The 16,983-nt window shown below is 39.6% G+C and overlaps 1 protein-coding gene across 6 annotated transcripts in view; it reads left to right on the plus strand.

Moving 5' to 3' along the window:
- The window catches only part of SLC39A9 (solute carrier family 39 member 9), a 52,989-nt gene that overhangs the window by 2,619 nt on the left and 33,387 nt on the right, over positions 1 to 16,983 (plus strand). The window contains exons 1-2 of one of the 6 annotated variants that reach the window (XM_047861818.1): positions 8,044 to 8,048; positions 8,680 to 8,684. The exons of the other annotated variants lie outside the window; for them this stretch is intronic. The gene's annotated coding sequence lies outside the window, so the exon portion shown is untranslated. Of the gene's footprint in view, positions 1 to 8,043; positions 8,049 to 8,679; positions 8,685 to 16,983 lie in introns of those variants that run through there. 6 annotated transcript variants of the gene reach the window in all.

Raw genomic sequence — 16,983 nt, forward strand, 5'->3', positions numbered from 1 at the left:
ATATTTGTGAGATTTAAGTTGGCGTATATATTTAAAAACTTAACTGAGGTAGCATTTATCAAAAATTATAATGTCTTCAAATAAGAGATTAATGAAACTTTATTTGTATAAAGTGCTGAGAACTTTTCCAGTTTCAGTATCTTCTTGAACCATCTTGAGTGGTTTTTGCAATATGCGATCTGCTATCTTCTTTTTCACTGAAAGGAAATGTGTACATGAGTGGTGTAATTAACCAAGCCATTAATAAAGATAATTAGTATGACATGTCATTTATGGCTATCTGAATTGATGGTCAAGTGGTCTTTTCCAGCTGTAGGCCTTAAAATGCTATAAATCACATTCATGATATTCTTTTATTATTACAGCAAGCACAGTCCATTTTGAGCTCGTAGAATAAAAATGAAAATTATATATAACTTAGACATGTTAGAATTCAACTGATGTTTTTTATCTTCTAGAAATTAAGCATTTTTTCTAGACAGATTATACTATTATATATTGATGTATCATGAAACTAGTGAGATGATAAATGTGTAAAAACTAAACTTCATTCATGGAGGCTGGGAAGCAGTTTCTACCTTTAGCAAATAGTTCCTAAGCTTCTATACTGGCTAAACAACTTTCCTTTAAAATTTTTTTTTAAGTTAATTTATTTATTTTGAGAGAGACAGACAGCATGAGCAGGGGAGGGGCAGAGAGAGAGGTGGAGAGAGAGAGAATCCCAACCTGGTTCCGTGATGCCAGCGCAGAGTCGGACGTGGGGGCTCAAACCCATGAACTGTGAGATCATGACCTGAGCCAAAATCAAGTCAGACACTTAACAAACTAAGCCACCCAGGAGCCCCTGAACAACTTTACTTTTTAAGGAAATCTGGCTTTTCTTAGAGACTAGCATTATTATAAGTAAAAAGACCAGTCTAATTTATTTTACAGTTCACTTTCATCTATATGGAAACATACGCTTCTTACTCATGTTCTTAATCTAGCTGCTGCTTTTATTCAATACAGTATTTTCCCCTTAGAATTTCTCAGACAGGAATAAAAGTTCAAAAACCCATTAATTGTGGCAAAATTAGTGTTTAGAAATGAGTTAAAATTAAGTAACCTGAAAATTGCTACAGCAGTGGTGCCTACCTGCTGTATCTGACCATCCGGCTTTATGTGACAGTGATCTCATCACTGTCTTCGGCATTCCTTGCCCCCAGACCAACTTTCTTGATGCTTTTGTAACTTCTTTCTTGCTTCCTTTATGCCTAAGTGATTTCTAAAATGAAGCAAAGGAAAATCTCTGATTCCTTTTTTTATTTTAATGTTTACTTATTTTTGAGAGAGAGAAAGAGAGACAGAGCACGAGTGGGGGAGGGGCAGAGAGAGGGAGACACAGAATCTGAAGCAGGCTCCAGACTCTGAGCTGTCAGCACAGAGCCCGATGTGGGGCTCGAACCCACAAGTCATGTTCTCATGACCTGAGCGGAAGTTGGATGCTCAACTGACTGAGCCAGCCAGGCGCCCCAAAATCTCTGATTCTTGAAAATACTTATGAGCAACTGATGCTGAAGATGCTCTGTTCTTCAGCATATGGGAAGGAGAAAAACTAAAGTTGTAAAGAAGGCCAGAGCATGCCTTACACAAGGAAATCCCATCTGGTAAAGGAGTTGGAACCACTAGGTTAGTACTATCTTACGATGTTAGATTCAGTTGGTAACGAGCAGTTTTCTTTGGCTCTAAAGGAAAACGCTATGTAAGTAGGTGAAGAGCCTACAACTTAACGTTAGCTGGAATTAACCCCGCTTAGCAAGTGCTCTGACTGATGAATGAAGTTAACAGCCGAAGTGAGAAGAGACCGAAGTGAGATGTTAGATGGGTTATCTGAGGATTGTTACTTACCTGAGCATGTCTCCTCTTTGCCACAGAGCTGGTAACAGAGAGCAAGCTGTTCGCACCAGAGCTCTAGGGCAGTGCTCCTCCAGCTGTCTGGTAGATGACTAATTTTTGGTCTTGTTTAATTTCCATTCTATTGCAGACCAATATATTTATAAAAATTAAACACTAAAAAAATGAAATGGAAAAAAAGGCATATGAACTACAAGCCCAAATGCAGTGTAATCATATTGAAGAGGCATACAATTACTTATATAATTGTAATGTTTCTATCATATACAGTGTTCGGAAGGCTTTGTCTCAGTTTCACACTTCTCTTGTTGCAGACCGGTTTGGGTTATAATGCCATCTTCTTCCTGTGTTAAAATCGTATAAACCCATAGGTATGCAGATGAAAGTAGTGCTGCTCTCACGTCAGTAAGGGATTCAAGATGACCAGTAATGCGCTCAAGCCCCGGGAACTGTCTGGGACGGGTAGCGTAGTTCAAAATCAGTGTTGCTTTTTGAACAAGCTCTTTTAACAGCCAGATCTTTCCTTTGAAATGACCTTATAGGATTGTTGTGAGGATGTAATGAATTAATATAAGGGCGAGGCTGTATTCTAGGCCATAATAAGAACTTTAGAAAATGTTGAGGATTATACTCCTTACGGATTATGAAAACTTCTTTAAGGTTTTCAGTTTTAGAACTTTGTTCTAAATTATAATTTTTTTCTAAAGTTTATTTATTTTGAGAGAGAAAGAGAGAGGAGGGGAGGGGCAAGGAGAGAGGGAGAGAGAGAATCCCAGGCAGGCTCCACACTGTCAGCACAGGGCCCAGCACAGGATTCGAACTCCTGAACTGTGAGATCATGACCTGAGCCGAAACCAAGAGTCGGATGCTTAACCAACTGAGCCACCCAGGAGCCCCTTAAGTTATAATTTTTAAGACTTTATTTTGAAACAGACTCCTAATAGAATTCCTCCATCCCATTCTCCAGTTACAGAAACTTCTCAGCATTTTTGTTTGGAATCTGAAAGGTCTTGTTTGGGGATTGGCATTCCTATTCACCATGAATGTTCCATTTGGAGAGACCAAGTCTTCTCTAGTCTGCCTGCCTTATAGTATTTTTCTTAGTATTTGCCTTTTTTTTCTTCATTAGTTCTCATTTTAAGCTTTGTTTTATTTTTCATGTGTTTAAAAGTTTTATGTCTAATTATCATAACTCATTCATGATAAGTATCTTGGGACTTTGAGTCACCAACAAAACAGACATTTGTGTCTAAGGAATAAATTTGTTCAGCATGCTTTTCTGACAATTGGTTCTTTTTGAAATAGATGTGACAAAGTGGTATTTTTAAGGGCTTTTGCATTGTCTGGTATATTAACGTTTTATTCTCTTCAGGTAATGCAATAAATGTGATGCCTGTTTGGAATTTCATTTCTAAATTCAAACAGTTTACACTTTGCTTTCTCTCTACCCATACCTGGAAAACAATCAGTAACTTTATGTCTTAGAAGATTATTGTTTCATAAGTGTCTTTGCTTGATAAAAATGTTTGGATCAAATAAAAACTAGATAAAATCTGGTCCAATATTTTCCTGAAAAGCTTTCTTTTCCCTAGGATATTATGTGGATAAGTGCTATTGAAACTTATCTGTTTAATAATATTAATAATAGTTAATGCTTACTGAGCTCCTTCTGTGAAGTGCCAGGCACCGATATGCGGTATCTTATTTAATCTCCAAGAGGAGACAGATAGGTACTGGTATACTTCACTTTACAAATGTGCATACTCAAGGCTTGGAGAGTGTGGTAGACACTGGTAGAGGTGGGATTTGAAACTAAGTCAGTTTGACTGCCAGTCCAAAGCACTTGACCGTTAGATATTTCCTTTTCTGATGAACGCTGTAAAGAAGGAATGAAAGACCATGGGTCTAGATTGGTACCTTAGCTCCCCAAATTAGGAACATCTTAACACCACTGACTTTATCTCCATTAGCTCCCCAAATTAGGAATATCTTTAACATCACGGACATTCTACCTTCCACAGTACATCTCCTGCCTTGTGCTTTGTCAGTGTAGCAGAATTGAAACTACAGAGGTAAACCACCTTCAAATAGCATTGAAACCTTTAAGAAAGAGCAGAATATATCCTAAATGCCCTTTAAATTGACACCTGCCAACTTAGAATCTGAAGCAGTTCCCATTTTGAACTGTCTAAAATTAATTTCATGCTTTGTAATCAAGTCAATTGTAAATTGTGATATTCAAGAATTCGCATCGGAGGTGCCTGGGTGGCTCAGTCGGTTAAGCGTCCGACTTCAGCTCAGGTCACGATCTCGCGGTCCGTGAGTTCGAGCCCCGCGTCGGGCTCTGGGCTGATGGCTCAGAGCCTGGAGCCTGCTTCTGATTCTGTGTCTCCCTCTCTCTCTGCCCCTCCCCCGTTCATGCTCTGTCTCTCTCTGTCTCAAAAAGAAATAAACGTTAAAAAAAAAAAAAAAAGAATTCGCATTGTTTTTGAGGGAAGAAGACCTAAAATGAATTCAGAATGCCTCTGTATGTGATAGTCTTAACCTTTCCTGTAATTGAAGAATTTAGATGTGCAACTTTGTTGAATGATAACAAGGTTTAAGATCCTCTGTAGTTCAGTTTGAAATCCCAGGTAATAAGTAGTAATGCTAAGTGTAGTACAGGTATTTCTTAAAACCTGATGGAATTGTGGAAGTCTCAGTCTGCCTCAAATACTAATATTGAATGTCTAATTTATTGAAATAAAATAGAACTAGGTAGCAGTTGGTCTGGAAATTCTTCTGCCCCAGTTATATGGATTTTTAAGTGATGAGGCCTTGGGGTTAACTACTGGATAATTACATCTAAGTATCTGTTGCAAGCCCTGTATGTCACTGGGGGTCAGTTTTCTAGTAACCAAAAAATATACCCTAGTTTCTACACCTTACATATTCCTTTCATTAATTCTTCATGCATTTGACAAAGGCAAATTGGGGAATCAAGATGGATGCTAAAAGCAAAAAAAAAAATAAAAAAAAGAAAGAAAGAAACAATGAAATAGGTTTTGTGGTGAAGCAGTTGAGCATAATGTTTAAGAGTACAGATTCTGGAGCTAAATTACTAGATTCAGATAGTGGCTCTGCCATTTGCTGGCTGTTGTGAGCCTGGGCAAATTACTTGGACATTTTATGACTCTTTTGTAAGATGAGTATCTATCTCATAGGGTTGTTGTGAGGACTAAATGAATTAGTATATGTAAAGCAATTATAGTAGAACATGCTTAACATAGTACTTAAAAAATATTGGCTATTATAATAGAGATGAAGGAGAATACTGGTAGCACCTCTGTTGTATAGAAATTGTCCATCCGGAAACCTCATTAGTCTAAAAGATCAGAAAAGTCTCTGATTAGCTAAATAGGCAGACTGACTGTCCCTGGCTGTCACTTCTGTGTATCATTTTTTGTAATTCTAGTGGGTTAGTATGCCAGTTATCAATTTACTGCCTCTCAGCTCCAAATTCACTCTCCGTTGACCACTCTGCAGAAATGGATCTGGGCCCTTTAAATATCTTTCCTTTGCCAGCTGGCACAACATCGCACTTTGTCAATAGGGGATACTGGAGAGAAATTTAAGAGGAATGGCTTTTCCTTCTTGGTCCATGCTTGCCCGCAGGCTCCTAGGCAACTATTCTGGCAACAATTCTTATAGGCCAGGCTGCCCACCTTCTCCCGCAGGCTCCTTGCAGCGCGTACGTTTGACTTCTTAGGCCTCTGGAAGGCTTCTCCAGGGCCCAGCTCCTGCAGGCAGGTTTTCAAGCCCCAGCCTCCCACTGAGCACATACTTCTCCGGCACCCAGCACCCAGCAGTTCTCACTGGCAGCACTTCCCCTTGGCAGTTTTGCAGGAGAGCCTCTCCAGTAAGACACTTTCCCATAAACAGCTTTCCCCAACAGCCAAGAGTGCAGATTTCCAGCAAGTTCCACCAGTGTGGCACCACAGAAACTTCTCTGCCTGTAATATTGTGACTTATAATCAGTATATATTTGGTCTTCCTGTTTCTGGCACAGAGCTCCTAAAACCCTTGGAATTTCCCAAGTGATGAGAGCCATAAAGGTATCTTCTGGCTGTGAATGAGATGATTTTTTAGAACGCCCATAGTTAACGTAGGGTTGGAGGCTGGTTGCCAGGGGAACCAACCAACAGGGATTGGAAGGTTGGAACCTTCATTCCCAGCTGGGAAGAGAGAGGGGCTGGAGGTGAGGTCAACTGCCAGTGGCCAATGATTTGATCAATCTTGCCTAGGTAATGAAGCCTCCATAAAACCCCAAAAAGACAGGGTTCAGAGAGCTTCTAGGTCGGTTGACACATGGAGGTGCTGGAAGAGTTTTACGCCTGCGGAGGGCATGGAAGCTCATCGCCCTTTCCCCATACCTTGCCCTGTGTATCTCTTCCATCTGGCTATGTCTGAGTTCTGTCTTTTTACAAGTAACTGGTTAATCTAGTAAGTAAAATGTTTCTTTGAGTTCTGTGAGCTGCTGTCTCAGGTTAACCAAATCCAAGGAGAGGGGATCATTGGGACCTCCAGTTTATAGCCAGTCAGACACAGCTGACAAACCTGGACTTGCACCAGTGTCTGAATGTAGCCAGGGCGCAGGGGTGCAAGAGCACCCCGTTTGGCCACTGGCCACTGACAAAACCGAAAGGCAGAGAGATGAGAGGTGGTAAAACAAGAAAGGAATTTATTTCAGCGAGGCCAGCGCTGGGAAGACAATGCACTGGCATCTCAAAACTGTCTCCAAAGGGCCAAAAATACTTTCAGGTTTCTATAAGAAAATGTTGGGCAAGGCCCGATGGGTAGATGCAGGATAATCAGGTCAGTCATTGCCTTGGGCTCAGTTATACAGGGTCTTGCTGGCTCTAGGCAGCCCTTTATCGCTCTCAAGGGGGTAGTTTCAAAGGGGGTGGTTTCAGTTCCCTTCAGGGGATGTTTGGCCCTCAGGGTGGGTCTTTTGTCTGAGTTAAGAGATAACCTGGAAAGAAGAACTTGATCAGTTAGAAAGTTAGAATGGAGGTAATTGAAGTCCTCTTTCATGAAGGTGAGGGGCAGTCTTGTAGGACTGAATCCTTAACCTGTGGGTGCTGATGTCTCCAGCAGATAATGTTAGAACTAAGTTGGATTGTGGGACACCCAGCTGTGCCCCAGCATTGCTTGATGTGGGGAACCCCTCACCCCCCAACACACACACACACACGCGCGCGCGCGCACACACACACACACACACACACACACCAAAATTGGTCCCAGAATCTTTAACCTCTCTTCACTGAGCCCTAGCCATGCCCCTTCCAGCAGGGTTTGGATTTCAGTCCGCATGGGAACTCTTTGACCACCCTTACCTCAGTCTTACAGTAGACACTCCTCCTTTTATCTGCTATTCTTACATTCTTTAGAGGTCTAGTTTATTAGCTCATTTCTCATTATTCCATCCCCTGTTTTAAGCTTTCTCTGTTCAAATTATGATTTTTCTTTCTTGATTGGACCCTGACTGATACAACTGGGTAATGGGTCATAAAAATCGAATAACTACTAAGACTGAACAGTGAATCAGGCCTGGAGGAAGATAAGGCAGTTCAAGTGCCATGATGTGAGGTAGCTGACCTTCAGTGTCAGTGCCTGGAAGTCATTAGGGAGTAGTGGAAACTGTGGTCATCTGAAGAACTTGGGCCATTTGACGACCTCTGCCTTGGTGTCACCAAATCTTCCTCCTCTTGAGAAGCTGGAAGTCAGGATTTTTCATGAAATTTTCTGAATTTTACATTTTGGCTACCGAATCAAATATTGTTACATCACTGTGTGGGCCAAACAGCCCATGTTTGTGAGTTGCCAGTCTAGAATTTCTGGGCTGGACTGATTTCTAAGCTCTTGGAAAACTAGAAGTAGCAAACTAGGAGGTGTGGGGGAAGCAAGGAGAGGAGACACATTGTAACACAATAGCCAGAGGGGGAGACTGGAAAACACTTGGAACTACAAAACATCAAAGTGCAGTCCTTTGGAACCATTTAATAAAGGAGAAAACATCTCCCTGTTTACATTAAGGGCATTGTGCTTTCTAATCTGACCACAGTGCAATAATAGTAATAATAGCTACAGTGTAAGTTTATGTGTTAAGTTCTGTGTTGATTTTAATAGTAACCTTGAAAGGGAAGAATTTTTTGTCTTCTTTATAGATGAGGAAACTAAGCTCATACTGATTTTACAAAGTTCAAAGGGGCTATTTATATAGCCTCTAAATAAATGAACAAAAATTGTTTCCTTGAAAAGAATGGCTATATAATATAGGCTCTCTGTGAAAATTTAGAAAATATGATAATCTGTAAAAGGAAAATAAAATCATCTATTATCACGTTGTCCAATGAGAAGCACTAGTAACATTTTTTATTTCTTTCCATTCTTTTTTTCCTACTTGTCTACATTTTTAACGTGGTTAATTATGTGGTTTATGTATAATTTTGCATTCTCCCTTCTTTTAGCTGGTAGTATAACATAAGCACTCTATTACTAAAATTGTGTTCTAGGCATTTTTTAATGTTTTCATTACGTTCAGTTATTTTATGCATAGAATTTTTTTTTTAATTTTTTTCAACGTTTATTCATTTTTGAGAGGCAGAGAGAGACAGAGCACAGGTGGTGGAGGGGCAGAGAGAGAGGGAGACACAGAATCTGAAACAGGCTTCAGGCTCTGAGCTGTCAGCACAGAGCCCGATGCGGAGCTCAAATCCATGAACCATGAAATCATGAGCCAAGCCGAAGTTGGACACTTAACCGACTAAGCCACCCAGGCGCCCCTGCATAGAAATTCTTATATATTTAATTTGTTCTCAAAATTTTGCCATGGTAATAGTGTTGAATAAACATTTTTGTGTCTAATGCTATGAACATAGTTCAGATTATTTCCTCAGAAGTAGAATGACAGGATCAAAGGGCATAAATGTTCTTAAGGTTCTCAGTCTGTATTACCAGGTTTTTTAATGCATTTTTTTCCAACACATGCAAATGACACTGTATTCTCACAAACATTGAATACTTTTATTGTTAAGTTTTAAAACTTTGCTAATTTAATAGAGAAAAATGTATCTTTATTTACATTTTCTCAGGTCAACTGAACTTCTTATCTATTAATAATACATATATCGCCAGGTTCTGATGTTTTCCCAGGTTCTTTCCCAACAGGTTTTGGTTTGTGTTTGTTTTTGTAGTCACACTGAACAGTCTTATGGGATTTCCATTTATGTTTAATTATTTTATGTTTGAAAAGACTCCTGCTTAAAAAGAAAAACAAATTAGTCCTGTCTTCCAAGGTTGGAGGAAGCGGCATTAATAAAGTATTGCTTGTTCTTACCTCTATGTCAAATGAATTAGGAAAGCGGAAGCCTGTATGCCACTGGGAAAATGGCAAATTCGGAGCCTCGTTTGCTTGAATTTTTATCCAAGTATCCGGGTTTTGAGTTCTTATTCTTGCGAAGGAGGGGCCTAGGAGCCCTTTATGCGTGCTGCTAATGATGTTGGAGATAAGTGCCCACGGTCCTCTGTGCTGAGTGAGCTGATGTCATGCACCTACGTGGTGATACTGGCAGCGCCACGTGCCCTTCTAACAGAGGAAGACACTGAACTTGCTCAGAGTCACGCTGCGGCAACTTAGAAGCAGGAAACCTTTGGGCATCTAGTCTCGGCTGTAAGGACTTGAAGGACAAAGTTCATATTTAAGTTTTCTTCGTCATCTGTTACTGACAATTAAAAGCAGGTAATATAGCAGTTAAAGTGAATATCGTAAAGTTAAAGGAAGTCCCTCCTTGAAGTAGGTTTGTGTGTAAGAATATAAAGATGGCCTTTGTTGCTTGAACAGTAGTACTCTGCACTTGGGATATTTCATTGCTGCAGTGCCTAGAGCTTTGAAGGGAGTAGTCTTATAATAAGTGACGCATCTTGAATTTTGTCGGAGACTATAGCTGATGCTGTCAGTACTAAAATGAGCATGATACAAGGGACATTGAAATAAACTTTTAAATGCTAAAAGCTTTAAATTAGTGGCTTATATTTCATCAAACCAAATAATTTGACTGTTTGTATGAGCAGTGAAGAAAAACCATTTAACTATGTTGGTGTCTGCCGAGAAAATTAAACTGACTTCAAAGCTTTACACTGATAGTTAATGGCATTGAATACAAGCTGTTTTAACTAATACATCTGCTCAGTCCTTTGGCTCAGTCAGGCTGCAGCTGTGAAACTGTAAAATGAAATAACATAAAGCCAATGGCATTGGATGGTTCCTGCCTCTCTTGAGCAAATACGTCATTTCCCTGACAGAAATTATTACTTTGGGCACTCTCTTTTCATCTTGAACCACACTTGGAATTTGTAGTTCTTCATTTAAGTACATCCTAACAGTGATTTACCAAAGGCAAAGGAGAGAACCTGTCGGCATTTTAACTTTGACATATATACAATTTTGAGATTGAATCTTAAGTTGTGAAGCTCTGTGAAAAAATAACAGCTATACAGATAACATGGAGCCACGTCTCTAGTGCTTGAAATAAATCAGATTGCATCTAAAATAGTTTGGGTAGTTAAGAAATTAGTAAAAAATAAAACTGGAAACTATAACCGGTAGCAGTGATTGACTACTGGTTCTTTTTTTCATCAGAAGTGTTACCTCTATAGTATTAGTCACCCTGAGAAGGTTAGCAGACATTTATCAAGCTCATAAAAGTTATGGAGGGTAAATAATCTCTGTATTGCCTGGTTGAAGATTGAAATGGTGACTAAACAAGGTTTTGAGCTCCTTGGGAAAAAAAAGTAAAGTCATTTCAGGTAGTTGTATTAATGAGACAAATGACAACATTACCTCACATTCGCTTTAATGGAATCCTGTTATGGTTCTTTATTATGTGTACTTGAATACCCTTTGAGCCGAAGCATAAATTCTAAAGCAGCTAACCACTGAAAATTCTTGATATGGTTACACTTGTGAGGAATATGTTAGGCCTATTTCCCAGGCCTGATGAAGCTTCACTGCATTTGTGTATCTGTTGATATTAGAGCCAGTGACATGGGGGGTACCAGTCCCTAGTGCTTTGCATGGTGCCGGGCATTTAATTCATTCTTCCAATAAATATTTAGGGAGAATCTGGTATATGCCAGATTCTGTCCTGTAAACTGCTGAACGTCGAGCAGTATATTAAAAACAAAAATCCCTTCTCTCATAGAACTTACAATTTTGGGGGGAAGGACAAACATAGTACTCAGTGGATGTTTAACTTCATTTGTAAATGTGCTTTACTTAATTTCAAAAGGAACTAAAACATAATGCAGTTATTTTAGCTTGCTTGGTCTTTCCTCCAAGGAAGTACTATAAAACTAGTTGATTTACTCATGTTTACCTTGATCTCTTCTTACAATTTCTCAAATTCTTTGTTTCTAAATTTGCTTATGTATTATAATACAGACCTCATGTTTACACTGCAAGTCAGGGTTTTCCAGGCTTTTGGGTTTCACGGTCCAGTAATATATATATATTTTAAGTTTTTATGTATTTAGTTTGAGGGAAAGAGAGAAAGGGAGAATCCCCATCAGGCTCCGCCATTTTGGCACAGAGCCTGATGCAGGGCTTGATCTCATGAAACTGTGAGATCATGACCTGAGCCAAAATCGGGAGTTGGACACTTAACTAATTGAGCCCCAGGCTGGTAATACTTTTGAATTTAGGGAAGATTGACACAAGATTGCTTGTTTTTAATTTTGCCAAGTGGAGACACTAAAAAAACAAAAACTATTGTCACCAGATGATTTTTTGAAAGAAAGGACATTTTAAGACCAAAAAGTAGGTAGGGCATAATCTCAGAAGAAAGAATAGTCCTCTACATTGAAGAAATAAAACCTTAGGAAAAGCTTGCTTCGTTGTCCTCCTCTTACTTTGCCCTGGACCTTTAGAAACTGTCAATAGAGAACAAATATAACTATAATTTTGGTTTTCCTCTTGATGTTGCTGAGGGATTCTTCCGGCTCATACTGTTTAAAGAGGTTGTACAATTGCATGTTATCTTTTTCAGATAATGGGTTGTATGGGGTTTTTTTTTACATATTTATTTTGAACGAGAGAGAGAATGCACACACACACGCACACACATGGGAGGGGCAGAGAGAGAGAGGGAGAGAAAGAATCCCAGGGAGCCTCCGTGCTGTCAGCGCAGAGCTCAACTCGGGGCTCAATCTCATGAACCGTGAGATCATGACCTGAGCCCAAATCAAGAGTCTGATGCTCAACAGACTGAGCCACACAGGCGCTCCCAGACTGTATCTGTTGTGCCATGTGGTGGATATTGTCTTTGAATGTACAGGGCAACAGTGTGCATTGTCAAATCTAATCATGCTCCTGCCACTAACTAGCCCTAGCCGTGTGATCTTGAGCAAATTATTTCTCACCTTTGGCCTTTGGTTCTTCATCTGTGTATCAAGAGAGGATCATTTTTTACATTTTCTTTGAGTTCTTAAACTTGGATTCTATGTCAATAACTTTGGTAGCTAGTATCCCTCTTTTTAAAGTATGCACCTAAAGATTAATAAAATAAAAATAAACAATTTTTGTTGTGTCTTTGTAAAGATTTGGACCAAGTTCCTTTCCATATTCTTTCAGCTGAGAGCATTTAATTGTTCATACGTGATTAAAAAAGAGATGTAATTTCATGACTATGTGCTTTAAAGACTTACCATGATTTCTTGTAATGACATTTTGCTGCACGTGGAAATGCAAGTGTTTTCAAGCTTACTAGGGCCTTTGGGACATTCTTACAAAATCTATTGCAATATATTTAGAAATATGGTCCATAGAGGGGCGCCTGGATGGCTCAATTGGTTAAGTGACTCTTGATATTGGCTCAGGTCATGATCTCATGGAGTGTGGAGTCTGCTTGAGATTCTCTATCTCTCTCTCTTTCCCTCCCTCCCTCCCCCCCTTGCCCATTTCTTCTCTCTCTCAAAATAAATAAACAAACAAACAAAAAAGAAATATTGTCCGTAGAAATAAGTGAATGGAATTATGGGTAATTTCGCCTTGGAGAGAAGAATAAAAATGTTAGATTATTTTATTTATTTTTTACTTTTATTTTTTATTTTTTAAAATTTACATCCAAATTAGGGTTAGCATATAGTGCAACAGTGTTTTCAGGAGTAGATTCCTTAGTGCCCCTTACCCATTTAGCTCATCCCCCCTCCCACAACCCCTCCAGTAACCCTCAGTTTGTTCTCCATATTTATGAGTCTCTTCTGTGTTGTCCCCCTCCATGTTTTTATATTATTTTTGTTTCCCTTCCCTTATGTTCATCTGTTTTGTCTCTTAAAGTCCTCATATGGGTGAAGTCATATGATTTTTATCTTTCTCTGACAAATTTCACTTAGCATAATACCCTCCAGTTCCATCCACGTAGTTGCAAATGGCAAGGTTTCATTCTTTTTGATTACTGAGTAATACTCCACTGTGTGTGTGTGTGTGTGTGTGTGTGTGTGTGTGTGTGTGTGTGTGTGTGTACATACCACATCTTCTTTATCCATTCATCCATCATTGGACATTTGGGTTCTTTCCATACTTTGGCCATTGTTGATAGTGCTGCTATAAACATGGGGGTGCATGTGTCCCTATGAAACAGCACACCTGTATCCCATGGATAAATGCCTAGTAGTGCAATTGCTGGGTCGTAGGGTAGTTCTATTTTTAGTTTTTTGAGGAACCTCCATACTGTTTTCCAGAATGGCTGCACCAGCTTGCATTCCCAAGATTATTTTATTTTTTTAAAGTTTGTTTATTTTGAGAGACAGAGAAAGCACAGGTTGGGGAGGGGCAGAGAGAGTAGGGAAGAGAGAGAATCTTAGGCAGGCTCTGAACTGCCAGCAAACAGCCAGACATGGGCTCAAACTCATGAAAATGTGAGATCATGACCAGAGCTAAAATCAAGAGTCAGAGGCTAAACCAACTGAGCCACCCAGGTGGCCCGCATTAGATTATTTTAAATAGGTTAAAATTTAAAAGGCAACATTTCAGGAGAATTCTTTGTTTACTTTATTGATTTGAAGGTCTTTTTCTTCATGCCCATAGATATCTAAGTTCTTCTGGATGGCATGTATCCCTCAGTTATCTTAAATTTCACCTGCGTCTTAATTTTGTCGTATGCGAGCCTCAAGAACTCACCTCTGCTCCTACTTTTTATAACTTGTCTCAATGTAGTACTTCATATGAGCCAATGTAGAATATTTTAAAGCACTTGGTAAATGCCTAGTAAATTTGTGGATTGGTCCAGAATTGTGAATACCACTGGGTTTTCCATGCAGTCATTGACATAAAATTGTGATGAGTGATTTTTAAGGAATGTTTGAATGACAGATGAATTGTTTAAGAAAAAATTTTGGGGAGGTGCCTGGGTGGCTCAGTCAGTTGAGTGTCCAACTCTTGGTTTTGGCCTAGGTCATGATCTCACAGTTTTGTGAGTCCCAGCCCCATGTCTGGCTCTGCACTGGCAGTGAGAAGCCTGCTTGGGATTCATTCTCTCCCTCTCCCCCTCCCTCCCTCCCTCCCTCCCTCTCTCTCTCTCTCTCTCTCTCTCTCTCTCTGCCCCTCCCCTGCTTGTGCTGTCTCTGTCTCAAAATAAATAAATTTAAAAAAAAAGAAAAAAAAAATTTGGAAATGCCTTTTAGTATCCCACATAGACTCTGAGTTTGGTTTCAGAGAGTTGCCATGAAGAAGCTTTGTTAAAATTGAATGGTTCTAAAATGAATCCTTTCAAGGATCCTGGCTGAGTAAATTACTACCTAGGTAATTTTTATAGATCTGTAATTTTGTAGAGTAAAAGGTACCAATCTTAATAGTTCGATGAATTTTGGCAAAGGTAAACAAATGTACCTAACATTCCAGTCAAGATTTAGAACCTTTCCATCATCCTAAAAAAGAAATAACCTGGTGCCATTTTCTAGTTAATCCCTCCTGCCACTGTGTTTTCCCACTAACCCCATCTGCTAGGGGCAACCACTGTTGTGATTTCTTTTGCCAAGGCTTAGTTTGGCCTGCTTTTGAATTTCATATAAATAGACTCAGTAAGTAACTCTTGTGTAAGACTTCTTTCATTCAAACATCAGGACATGTTTTTGAAATTCATTCAGGTTGCTGTATGTAGCGGTAGTTTATTCCTTTTTGTTACTGAGTTCCATCGTATGAATATATCACAGTTAGTTTATACATTCCCTTATCGATGGACATCTGATCCAGATTGTGCCTAGTATTGAGAAGGCATCTACGAACATTCTTGCACAGGTTTTTTTGTGAACATTGTTATGTCTCCTGGAAAATACCCAAAGTGAAATTGTTGGTTTAACCTGATATGAGACTAACGGTTTTCCAAAGTGGTGGTACCATTTTATGGACCCACCAGCAATGCGTGAGTCTTCCAGTTGCTCCGTGTCTTTGCCATTACTTAGGTTTGTCAGCCTTTAATTTGAGCAATTTTAGTGGCTGTAAAGAGGTATCTTGTAATTCAGATTTGCGTTTTCCTGGTGACTAAAGATGTGGAGCACTCTTTCATGGGCTTATTGGACATCCGTATATCTTTGGTGAAGTGGCTGTTCAGTGTTTTACCCATTTTTTGTTGTGTGGGTTTTTTGTTTGCTTTTGCCTGTTACTGAGCTGTGGAAGTTCTTTATCAGTATCTTAAGTTGGGTTCCCCAGAAAACAGACTCTGAGGAGGAGATTTGCACACAGGAAGTTTATTGGGGGACACTGTGGGGAATAACACCTGGGGAAGAACGAGCAGGATTAAGCAGATGGAGAAGTTGAACTGTTATTCGGTTATATTAGAGGCCTCAGCTCACCTTGCAGCAGGCTCTGAAGCTGGATGGCCCTTCAGAGATTTCCTGAATGGAGACAAGGAGACCTGGCTTTGTACCTCCCTCCATACAACCCAGTGGACTCGTCATGGGATATGGACTGCCCTGGGAGAGGTTCGTCAGTACCCTTTGACCCAAGGTCAGGTCCTCACAGGGACTCAGCTGTCTCATCAGACTGCAACACTCCCCGTGGCTAGGGGAACAGGTGTCTCCAACCTGAAAGAGGTTGATGTGGACAGTGTTCCCACAGCGTCTGTTACAGGTGTACGTATTGTAGCTATTTTCTTCCTGTATATAGCTTGTCTGTTCATTTTCTTAGTGGGTCAGCAAATGTCTTAAGTTCTGATGTGGAATTTTTTTGTGTCCTTGATAAGAAAATTTTGCCAGCACCAAAACTGCACAGATATTCTTCCTTCTAAAAGTTTTTGAGTTCTAGATTTTATATTAAGGTATAATCCATCAGGAATTAATTTTTATGTATGATGTGAGCTGCCACCCAAGTAATTCTTGAGGGCGATCAGCTCTTTTTCTTTTAAGTACATCAGTTTCATTTCTTCTCATCTTCCCTTAATTTGCACTACAGGGGCGTCTTTCATTTCCATTTCCCCGAGTCTACCATGGTCAACGTCAAGATGCTGACAGGACAGTTTTCTTCCCCAAGCAATGTATTCGCTAGTTTGATCGTGGAGTTCTGAAAGCAAGTCCCTAAAATGAAATGGTTTGCTCAGTGCAGTTCAGTTTACCATTATTTTTGTCCTTCCTTAGAAGTAAAACTTTACATTCATGAACCTTTTTTTAAAAACAAAGGTGACTTTTAAGAATTCGTTGGAGAAAATGAGAAGACTGACTCACATACCATGTCCCCTTCTACACAGAATACAGCTGTTTTTCTGTCTTGTGTTCTCTGTGCTCTGACAGTTTGTCTCAAATGAATGCTGTGATTAACGGTGCTTTGATGAGCTTAGTAACTTGTAAAGGACAAAAACTCTTAGAATAGCTCAGTATTAAATATTAAAATAGTAACACCAGTTGTTTGGTGTCATTTTTCCAAAATGCTTCAGTCACTTTCTCCTGTTGCCTCCTATATAAGACATGTACAACTGTTCTTATTTTACAGAAGAAAAGCTGAGGTACTGAATTATGAGCCAGTTTGGACATGGGGCCATTTTCTGCCTCCCAAGCCAG

The sequence above is a fragment of the Prionailurus viverrinus genome, chromosome B3, assembly GCF_022837055.1.
Source record: "Prionailurus viverrinus isolate Anna chromosome B3, UM_Priviv_1.0, whole genome shotgun sequence".
Lineage (NCBI taxonomy): Eukaryota > Metazoa > Chordata > Mammalia > Carnivora > Felidae > Prionailurus > Prionailurus viverrinus.